The 10,963-nt window shown below is 37.4% G+C and overlaps 1 non-coding gene across 1 annotated transcript; it reads left to right on the top strand.

Annotated features, from left to right (window-relative positions):
* The first annotated feature begins 282 nt into the window (after window positions 1-282).
* On the top strand, window positions 283-389 carry LOC124981615 (U6 spliceosomal RNA). The gene has a single exon (XR_007108104.1). It is a non-coding gene; the product is annotated as a U6 spliceosomal RNA (small nuclear RNA).
* Window positions 390-10,963: the final 10,574 nt, after the last annotated feature.

Here is a 10,963-nt window from a genome sequence, read left to right as displayed (position 1 = left end):
AAAGTGATAAAGTTCAATGTTTAAAGTTTTAAAAAAGCAGAACTTCTGACAAGAGTGTAGAAGAAGCATGCTCTGTTTTAGAAGACAGCAGACTCAGGTGTCCACAGGGACATTTGTGTTTAAATCAAAGCAGATATGGGAGCTACTCCAAGAGCTTAAGTTTAGAGGGGGATTTGCAGGTTATGGAGCTAAGTTGCAGGGGATTGTGGGTCAGGACAAGAACCTGAGAGGAAGACAGGTAGGAAAGGGAGCAGACAAATGAGCAGTAAAGAACCAGATAAGGTGCTTGCTTCGGCAGCACATATACTAAAATTGGAACGATACAGAGAAGATTAGCATGGCCCCTGCGCAAGGATGACACGCAAATTCGTGAAGCGTTTCATATTTTTTAAGGATTGTATAGAGGGAAAAGAGGGGTGGGAGGGGTGGGGGGAAGGGGAAAAATAACAGAATGAATCAAACAACATTACCCTATGTAAATTTATGATTACACAAATGGTATGCCTTTATGCCATGTACAAACAGAGAAACAACATGTATCCCATTTGTTTATAATAAAATAAAATTAAAAAAAAAAGAACCAGATAAGGATCAAGAAATACAGAGCATAGGGGGAAATGGTTGGTGGTATGTCATATTTTGGAAGTCAACTGGTGAAAACGGGTATCTAAAATTAAGACCGAGCCTCAAAATCAGAAATTTTGCCTTACTCCATAGGGTGGGGACTGGGAAGACATCCATCCTGGCCATTGCAGTCTTTATAAACCCTGGGACAACAGATTTTCTAATACTGAGTAAGAGTCCTAATTATAATAAATTCCTAATAAACAACCAACTTGTTCCTAGAATAAACTGACATATTACATTTAAATATATATATATATAAATATATCTACAAATATGTATATATGTATATATACACTGTTTGCTAATATTTTATTTACAATTTTTGCATTTATATTCAAAGTGTGAGTAAGCAATAATTTTTTCTTTGAATGTGTAACAGTGTTTGGTTTTGGAATCAATATTATACTCACATTCATGAAAAATCTGGATGCTTTTGCTCTTTCCTTTTACTGTGCAACAATTTAAGGAGAATTAAAATGATTTATTATTTCAGATTTGACCATTTACCAATTGAAAACGTCTGGATCTGATGCTTTTTTTAGTATAACTTTTTCATAACCTTTTTTTTCTGTGATAATTTTAAAATGTAGATTTAAAAATATTCTAGGACTAGTTTTGATAAAGTATGCTTACTTTAAAATAAATTCTCCATTTTTTTCTAAGTTTTCAAGTGTATTTGTGTTTAAGCAAAGTAGTCTTTTGTGAAACTTTTTCTTTTTTCTTTTGCAGTGCTGTGGACCAAACTCAGGGTGTACACATGCTAGGCATGCACCCTACCACTGAGTCACATTCGCCAGCTCCCCTGATTTCTTTGTCTTTTCTTTTTTTTAATTTTTTTGTTGTTGTTGAAGATGGACACAATGCCTTTATTTTATTTATTTATTTTTATGTGGTGTTGAGGATCAAACCCAGTACCTTATATGTGCAAGGAAAGCACTCCACTGCTGAGCTGCAACCTCAGCCCCTCCCCTGATTTCTAATTTTGTGTGTTTTTGCTTTCTTTATTATGTTAACTTTTAAAATTGTATTATTTTTTCAAAGAACCAATTCTTAACTTTTTGAAAAGCTCTATTGCTTTAGGTTGTTGTTTTCTTTGGATTGCAGGGAGATAACAGGGAATGAACCCAGGGTGTGCTTTACCACTGAGCTACTTCTCCAGTTCTTTTTTTTTTTTTTTTGAGACAGGGTCTTGCTAAGTTGTTTGGGCCTTGCTGAATTGCTTAGGCTGGCTTCAAACAAGCAATCCTCTTGCCTCAATCTCTCAAGTTGCTGGGCTTACAGGCATTAGCCACCTTGCCTGGTTCTCTACTGCCTTTGTTTGTTGTTCAACAATTGTGGTTTTTGGGGGTTTTTGTTTGTTTGTTTGTTTGTTTGTTTGTTTTGCTTCCTTTTGGGATATTTGTGTGGCTTTTTCCTTTTTGCAGTGCTAGAGATTGAACCCAGGGCCTCACACATGCTAGGTAAGCCCTCTACCACAAAGCTGCACCCTAGGCCTTTTCTGAATTTATGAGTTTTGATATATGTGTAAGTATTTAAGGCTAACACTTGGTCTTTGTATATAGATATATGTACTTTCTTAGATATAGCTCATAATTTCTGATAGATAATGTTTTTCTTGTTGTTGTTGTTGTTGTTGTTTCTTTTTTTGTGGTGCTGGGGATCAAACCCAGGGCCTTGTGCTTGCAAGGCGAGCACTCTACCAACTGAGCTATCTCCCCAGCCCCTAGATAATGTTTTTATTGCTATTTTGTAGATAATCTAAAATTTGGATTTTGAATTGTTTTTGAAATAGACTTCTTAAATCTGAATAAGAGTACAAGCATTTTGGATTGGGGATATAGCTCAGTGGCAGAGTACTTGCCTAGCATGCTCAAGGCCTTGGGTTCAATAACCAGCACCACGAAAAAAAAAAAAAAAAATGGAGAGAGAGAATATAAGAGTTTTAAACTTTTTAGGTATTAGGGTCTTTTGTTTCTGATTTAATTTTTAGTTTTATTTCATTGAGATCAGAGGTCAATGTTATCAATACTGCATTTTATTTTGAAAATACTGAGTTTTTCTTTGTGCCCTAAAATAGGGTTGATTTTTGTAAATGTTTCATGGGCATTCCAGAGGAATGTGTATGGTTTTCAGCTTATAGATTTTGGTATATGTCAATGAGATATAATTTGTCAATCATGATACTTAGGTCTTCTGTATCCTTAGATGTATTTTGACCTAATGTAATATGAAAAAGAGGAAATTAAAATCTCTTATTTGGGGCGGGCGGTCCTTACTGTGTTTTTGTCTTTCTGGATTTTTGTTTCTCCAATCTTTCCACAAATTCAAGTTGACCCAACCTCTACAACTATCCTAAATCTGGCCTGGGGATGTAGCTCAGTGGGAGTGCTTGCCTAGCATGTGTAAGGCCTTGGGTTCAGTTCCCAACCCTACAATGAATGAATTAGTAAATAAATAAAATCTATCCTCAATCCAATCAACTCTTATCATCTCCCCTGGTACTACTCGATCCAAGCCATCTTCCTCTCTCACCTGGATTATTGCAGCAGCCTCCTCACTAATCTCCTTTACTCTGTTCTGGCTCCACTTCAGTAGACTTTTCAGACTAGTCAGAGGGATTTTTTTTCACAGCATATGTCAGATCATGTTTCTTCTGTGCTCAAAACCCTTCAGGAAGTCCCCTATAGTAACCTCAGATTAAAAAACTAGGAATTTTTCCAATGACCCACAAGTCTATTACTACCTCCTACTTCTTTTCCCTTGCTTATTCCTCTCCAGTCATACAACATCCTTTTTTGCTCTTCAAATACCCAGATTTTGCTTCTGCTCAGAGATTTACAACTGGTGTTCCCTTTGCTTAGAATGCTCTTCCACGTAGTCACATAGCTATTTTACTTCCCTCAGGTCTTTTCTCAAATGAAACTTCCTGCTCACCATGTTTAAAATTACACACACACACACACACACACACACACACAATCACATCTCTTCTTATTCCCTTTCCAACTTTCATTTTTCTCCAAAACAGTTATCACTCTCTGATACAATTTACATGTTTTTTTTTTAATTCCTTACCTCTTCCAACTAGAATGTATGCTCCCTTCAAGTAACTTTAAGTCTGTTTTGTTCACTGCTGCTCTGTTAGTCTCTTTTGTTCATCCTTAGTGCTGAGAACTAGACATTTATTGAATGAATGAACTGTCAAATGAATTCATCTCACAATAGCAAGACTGGTTCAACATTAGAAAATTTGTCAATGTCATTCTCTGTTATAACACATCAATAGGGGAAAGCTGTGCAAAAATCACTTGATAAAATATAATACTGATTTCCATTTTCAAAAACCCTTAGTAAGCTTAAAAATACAAGGAAAATTCCTAAACTGGATAAATAATCTAGCCATCATAAATTTTCAGAAAACATAGCAACTTCTTGATGAAACATTAGAGCATTCCCTTTCAAGGTCAAGCCAAGAATGTCTGTAGTATCCCAACTAGTCCAAGAAGTCAAGAAGAAGAAACGAACTTTAATAAAAATGCCAACATTACCAAGTCTGGTGGCAAGGACCACACAGTACTTACCCAGAAGAAGCCCACCCAGGAGGTGGGAAGGCACAGTACATCCACATGATAAGGAATATTATTCAATGCCATGTGTTTTGGGGAGACAGAGAGCCCTTTTCTTCATATTTTTGGGGCTCTGGAGTATGGCTTATGTTCTTTAAAAGGAAATTTCCATCCAGAAATCTAGAACATATGATGCAAAGGCAAGACAACAGTCTAAGTGTTGAGAGGTTTTACCATAGCTCTGGAAGTGTCCAATGACAGTATTGGGCTGTAGCCTGCCTATTCCTGCTAAAAGTTAGTGTTTGTTCTTCCTACTTCTTGTCTTTTGCTTCTGCCTGCTTTCTAAACCTACTTGTGTGAGTCAGCTTTCCCTTACTATAAAATACCTGAGATAATCAACTTATAAAAGAAAAAGGTTTCTATTGGATACAGATTCAGATTATTTATTTAGTTAGTTGCAGTACTTGAGCTACACCCTCTTACTAGAAAGTATCTAGAACTCATAAACAAATTCACAGTAGCAGGGTTTAAAGCCAAAACCAATAAATCAATTGCATTTCTATACACCAATGATATGTCAGCTGAAAGAGATATCAGAAAAACTAATCCCCTTTACAATAACCTCAAAAAGTGTTTGGGACTCAACCTAACAAAAGAGGTGAAAGACCTATAATGAAAACTACAGAACTCTAAAGAAAGAAATTGAATATGACCTCAGAAAATGGAAAGATCTCCCATGTTCTTGGATAGGCAGAATTAATATTATCAAAATGGCCATTCTACCAAAAGAACTATACAGATTAAATGCAATTCCTATTAAGATCCCAATGACATTCATAGAAAGAGAAAAGGCAATCTTGAAATTCATTTGGAAAATGAATTTTCCATTTTCCAAGGATAGCTAAAGCAATCCTTAACAAGAAAAGTGATGCAGGAGTCAAGATAATACCAGAACTTAAATTATTCTACAGAGCTATAGTAACAAAAACAGCATGGTAGTGGCACAAAAACAGACATGAAGACCAATGGAAAAGAATAGAAGACACAGAGACAAACCCACATAAATACAGTTACCTCATCCTAGACAAAAGTGCCATAAACATACATTAGAGAAAAGATAACCTCTTCAACAAATGGTGCTGGGAAAACTGGAAATCCATATGCAGCAAAATGAAACTAAACCCCTATCTATCACCCTGTACAAAACTCAACTCAAAATGGATCAAGGACCTAGGCATTAGACCAGAGATCCTGCACTTACTAGAAGAAAAAATTGGCCCAACTCTCCATCATGTCAGCTTAGGAACCAACTTCCTTAATAAAACTCCTAAAGCACAAGAAGTAAAATCAAGGATCAATAATGGGATGATATCAAACTGAAAAGTTTCTTCACAGCAAAGGAAACAATCAAGAACATGAACAGAGATCCTACAGCATGGGAAAAAAATCATTACCACCTATACCTCAGATAGGCATTAATTTCCAGGATGTACAAAGAACTCAAAAAACTTAACACCAGAAAAATAAACAACCCAATGAATAAATGGGCAGAGGAATTGAATAAACATTTCACAGAAGAAGAAATATGGTCAAATAATATATGAAAAAGTGTTCAGCATCTCTACTAATTAGAGAAATGCAAATTAAAACTATACTTGAGATTCCATTTCACTCCAGTCAAAATGGCAATTATAAAGAATACAAATGACAATAAATGTTGGTGAGGATGTAGGGAGAAAGGTGCTCTCATACATTGGTGGTGGGACTGTAAACTGGTTCAACCACTGTGGAAAACGGTATGGAAATTCCTTAGAAAACTTGGAATGGAACCACCATTTGACCTGGTTATCCCACTCCTCAGTTTATACCCAAAAGACTTAAAAGCAGCATCCTACAGTGATACAGCCACATCAATGCTTATACCAGCTCAACTCACAATAGCCAAGCTATGGAAACAACCTAGGTATCCTTCAACTGATGAATGGACAAAGAAAATGTGATACACACACACACACACACACACACACACACGCACACACACACAGACCAATGAAATATTATGTAGCCATAAAGAAGGATGAAATAATGGCATTTGCGGGTAAATGGATGAAACTGGAGACTATCATGCTAAGTGAAATGAACCAATCTCCAAAAAACCAATGACCAAATGTTCTTTCTGATTTGTGGAGGCTAACCCAATACTAGGGAGATTGCTGAGGGGAGTAATAGAAATCCTTTGGATTAGACAAAGGGAAGGGGAGAGGGACAGGAAAGGCAGTAGAATTAATCTGTCTTAACTTTCCTAGCCTTGTATTTTAATACATGAGCAGGGTAACTCCACATCATGTACAATCACAAGAGTGAAATCCTAAATAGAATAAGTTATACTCTACATATGTATAATTTGCCAAAATACATTCTACTGTTATGCATAACTAAAAAGAACAAATAAATAAAATAAATGTTGGTGAAGTAAAACTAAAAAATTTTACTTTGAGACACAGTCTTGCTAAGTTGCCTGAGCAGGCCTCAAATTTGGGACTATCCTCCCAAGTAGCTGGCATTGCAGGTGTGTGCCAACATGCTTAGCACTTTCAGTGGTCTTAGTCCATGATCAATTGGCCCCCATTGCTTAGGCCTATGACAGCACATTGTGCAGGAGTGTGTGGCGGAGCTAAACAGCTCATCTCATGGCCAGAAAGCAAAAGAGAGCAAAAGGAAGGCTTTGAGTTTCCAGCAGCCCTTTCAGGGCATGCCCCCAATGGCCTGAAGACCTCCCACAAGGCCCTACCTCTTAAAGGTTCTACCACCCCCAAGTAGTGCCACCCTAGAGACCAAACCTTTAATATGTGGGCCTTCAGGAGACATATGCTAATAGCAACACTCTTAAGCATTTTCTCATGATTCTATTTCCATGTCATTCAAGTAAATTCCTTTTACACTTAAGAGAAACAGGTGATTTCTGTTGCTTGAAATCAATAAATTTGGTGTGGTGGGCACACTGAAGTTTCCATACACTTAAAGCCTTTCTCCAACAAGGCAATGCCTGGTCTACCCTTATATAGTTCTTGTGGTAATTCATTCATTCATCTCTTCAATTAGCTCAGTACCAAAGAAAGAGAATACAGGATTTTAATGTTATGGTGCATTTTAGTTTAGTTGAGTGGAAAATCTGCACTTCACGGGAGGCTAGAATGTACAATCTGAGACCTTTCTGAAATCAATCTAGTAGTTAAAACTTGGGACCAACAATCATAGCAATAAGATAGAAACAACACTTTGGTACATTTAGTTTGCACTGAGATAAATCATTGAAAACATTAAAGGAACTTGGGGTTCTGGGTTCCATCCTTGGCATAAATATATAATATATCTGAACATCCAAATACCAAAGAACTAGGTGTTGGAGGAGGAAGGAATGTAAAGAATGGTTAGTAGGTATCAGGATGTAGTTGATTATGATGTATAACTGTTAATGTTCTATAGCACAGTAGGGTAATTATGGTTGACAATTAATTGTAGATTTCAAAACAGCTAGAAGACAGGATTTTGAAGGTTATGAAGAGAAGAAATCATAGATGTTTGAGGTTATGGATATGTCAATTGCTATGATGTGATTATTACACATTGTATACATGAATTGAAGTTTCACAGTGTACCCCATAAATATGTTCAATTATTGTGTATAAATTTGTTTAACTTTAAAAATGAAATAAACTGCCATTGCCACTTGCCCAGATCTTAAGTAACTTGAATGTATTTCTGTTTGTATTGTTGTCATTAACAAAAGGACCAAGCTCCCAGAAGAGCTTATATTGGGATTTTTGCTGCCATCTAGCGGACTGATTTAATATTGACCTGTGTGAAAAATAAATAGCCCTGGGCTGGTGACTGCTTCCTCTCAGATCCTCTGAGCACAGTTCTGTGTTCAGGTACCTGCCTTCTCTACGTCTGTACTACTTAGGGCGCAACAGGATCTAATCTTCTATTCATCCACCTAGGGTCTAGCGCGGAATGGGGGTGGGGTTGGGGGCATTAGACCTTCAATATAAATAAATAACTAAAACAATAAAGCCATTTCAACAATAGCAGCAATAGCAGCTCCCATGTGTTGAATATTTTCAAAAAGGCCAATCTCTGTTCTAGGCACTTCTTACCTACTGTTTTTATATGAAACACTGCCCTAGGAAGTAGGTGATTTTTTCATTTTACACGTCACTCATCAAAGGTCAGTCCCTTACCCAGGACAAAGATTTATTAACCCTCAGATTTGCCAAATCAAATCGTTATGCAGTATAGTATAAAGAAAGGGGCTTTGGAGACAGAACTTTATTCTAATCCTCAGCTCTGCCTTTTATTTGCTGCAAAATCTTAGGCAATTTATTTAACCTCTCCGAAGACTCATTTTCTTATTCACAAAATGAGGCAAATAATAATATCTACCATCCCAGGTTGTCATTAGAATTAAATGCAACATTATGTTTAGTGAAATGAAAAGTCCCTTGGACAATATCTGGCATACTGTATCCTTTTAGTAGATACTTAGAATCTCAGAAATGATCATGATAATAATAAAATATTGCTGAAATGCCTTCCAGATTCATTTAAAATGATTGTGGGTCATGGGCAAGTAAATGAGGGCAGAAGAGAGTGGATTATAAACCTCTAGCCTCAGTAGTCTGCTTTTAGGGAGGAAAATCAAACAAAACACTTAGACTCTCGCATCTGCAAAATGAGAGATATCATAGGGATTACATTAAAACAACAAAACAAAAGTATGTCTAGCAGATGCCCAAAGTGACAGCTGATATTATCACTGTGGTGATCATTATTGTTGTTATAATTGTGTGTGAAAGGGTTGAGGTTTCGGCTCCATAGATGGTCATAATTATGTGAGACCATTGCTAAGATCCCTTCTAGCTTTGACAATCACTGATTCTAGTGTCCTCCAGAGAAATAGATTTGAGGCATCCTAGGAAAAGGACCATGCAAGGACTACAAACATGATAACTTAATTGACTCTGGAAATTCAGCAATACCTGATACGTTAGACAATTGTCTCTTGTGTGTGAATAAAACAACACAATCAAGACAGATTATTCTAACATTCCATTTACTCAGTTTTTTCTCAACCCTATCTCCCAGCAGCATATTAAAGATACATCCAAACTCATGAGCTGTAAAGATTCTCTGGGATTCATGCAGCCTTGTGATTCTTACAAGCATATCCCCTTGACTTCATTCATAGACGCCCTGAACTTGGTGTCTGGAGTGGGAGTATTTGCCCACTATTTCCCATCCTTCTCCTCTCTTAGTCTCATCTGGCTCTGTATCCAGCTCTGTATTGGCTCTGGATGGCTTCATGAAGGGGTAACCTGATAGCACCTCACCTCCTTCCCCTACTATGTATGTCTCCACTTCTCTGGGCTTCCATATTGACCAAGTTATGAGGTATATATAAGCAGCCCTGAATTGCAAAATGAATGCCTTATTGGGTAAATCATTGATTAATGGGAGCTGGTGGATAAACACTTCCTGATTTATACAGGTTATTGAGGAACATTTCTACAGATCTGGCAATCCTTTATGCATCTCCCTCCTGCCCTGATTCACTCCCCTCATTTCTCCTTCCTTCTCTCTGGGACTTTGCTCCTTAACATGGCCTTTCTATGAGCCCTCTATCTTAGGTCTTGCTTTGTGGGGCACATAGGTACTTAAGCATAAGGTGGCCCCAAAAGAGGTTAGGATTTGGGGGTTAGATTATTCACCAATGTCTTAATCTATTCACCAGTGTCTTAGGCTTTATGACGAAATACCAAGGACTGTCTGATAAATAACAGAAATTTATTTCTCACAGTTCTGGAATCTGGGGAGTCTAAGATCAAAGTGCTGGTAGATTGTGTCTGGGGGAGGATCTTCTTTCTGGGTTATAGATGGTGCCTTGCGGTTCTCTCTAGGACCTCTTTTATTTGGGTGTTAGTTCATGAATTTGGGAAGGATATAAACGTTTAGACCATGGCAATCAGTATGACAGCAATAAGACTATTATTACTGGTGGTGAGTGGAAGTACAAATAATCTCTTGCAAGCACTAGCATCAGAAGTAATCAGGCTGTCAGTTATAATTAATTTTTTTTAGAGTTATACCTAGAAGTTGGGTGTTGGAGGATGGGGTTGTGGCTCAGTGGTAATGCACCTGCCTAGCACATGTGAGGCACTGGGTTCGATCCTCAGCACCACATGAAAATAAATGAATAAATAAAGATATTGTGTCCATCTACAACTAAAAATATTTTTTTAAAAAGTCAGGTGTTGGCTTATTTTTTGGGGGGGTGGGGTGATACTGGGAATTGAACTCAGGGGTACTTGATCACTGAGTCACATCCCCAGCCCTATTTTGTATTTTATTTAGAGACAGGGTCTCACTGAGTTGTTTTGTTCCTCGCTTTTCCGGAGGCTGGCTTTGAACTCACCATCCTCCTGCCTTAGCCTCCCAAGCTGTTGGGATTATAGGCATGTGCCACCAGAAGTTGGGGTCATTTTAACAAAATCATACATTCATGGAACTTGACTTACTTCATTTCAGTTCCTGATCCCCTACTTTACTTTCCCTCCCCTCCTCCCTCCTTCATTCTCCTTTTACTAATTTATTTTATTTTTGATTGGTGCTTTCTACATATACATAAAGGTGAAATCTCTGTGGCATATGTTATAATTAAATGAGAAGAAGCTTGGGGATAGGGGTAGCTGTGCCACTTAAATTGTGTGGAG

Source organism: Sciurus carolinensis, chromosome 3, assembly GCF_902686445.1.
Source record: "Sciurus carolinensis chromosome 3, mSciCar1.2, whole genome shotgun sequence".
Taxonomy (NCBI): domain Eukaryota; kingdom Metazoa; phylum Chordata; class Mammalia; order Rodentia; family Sciuridae; genus Sciurus; species Sciurus carolinensis.
Note: the sequence above shows the minus strand (reverse complement) of the source record. Positions and strands in the feature narration are given on the sequence as shown.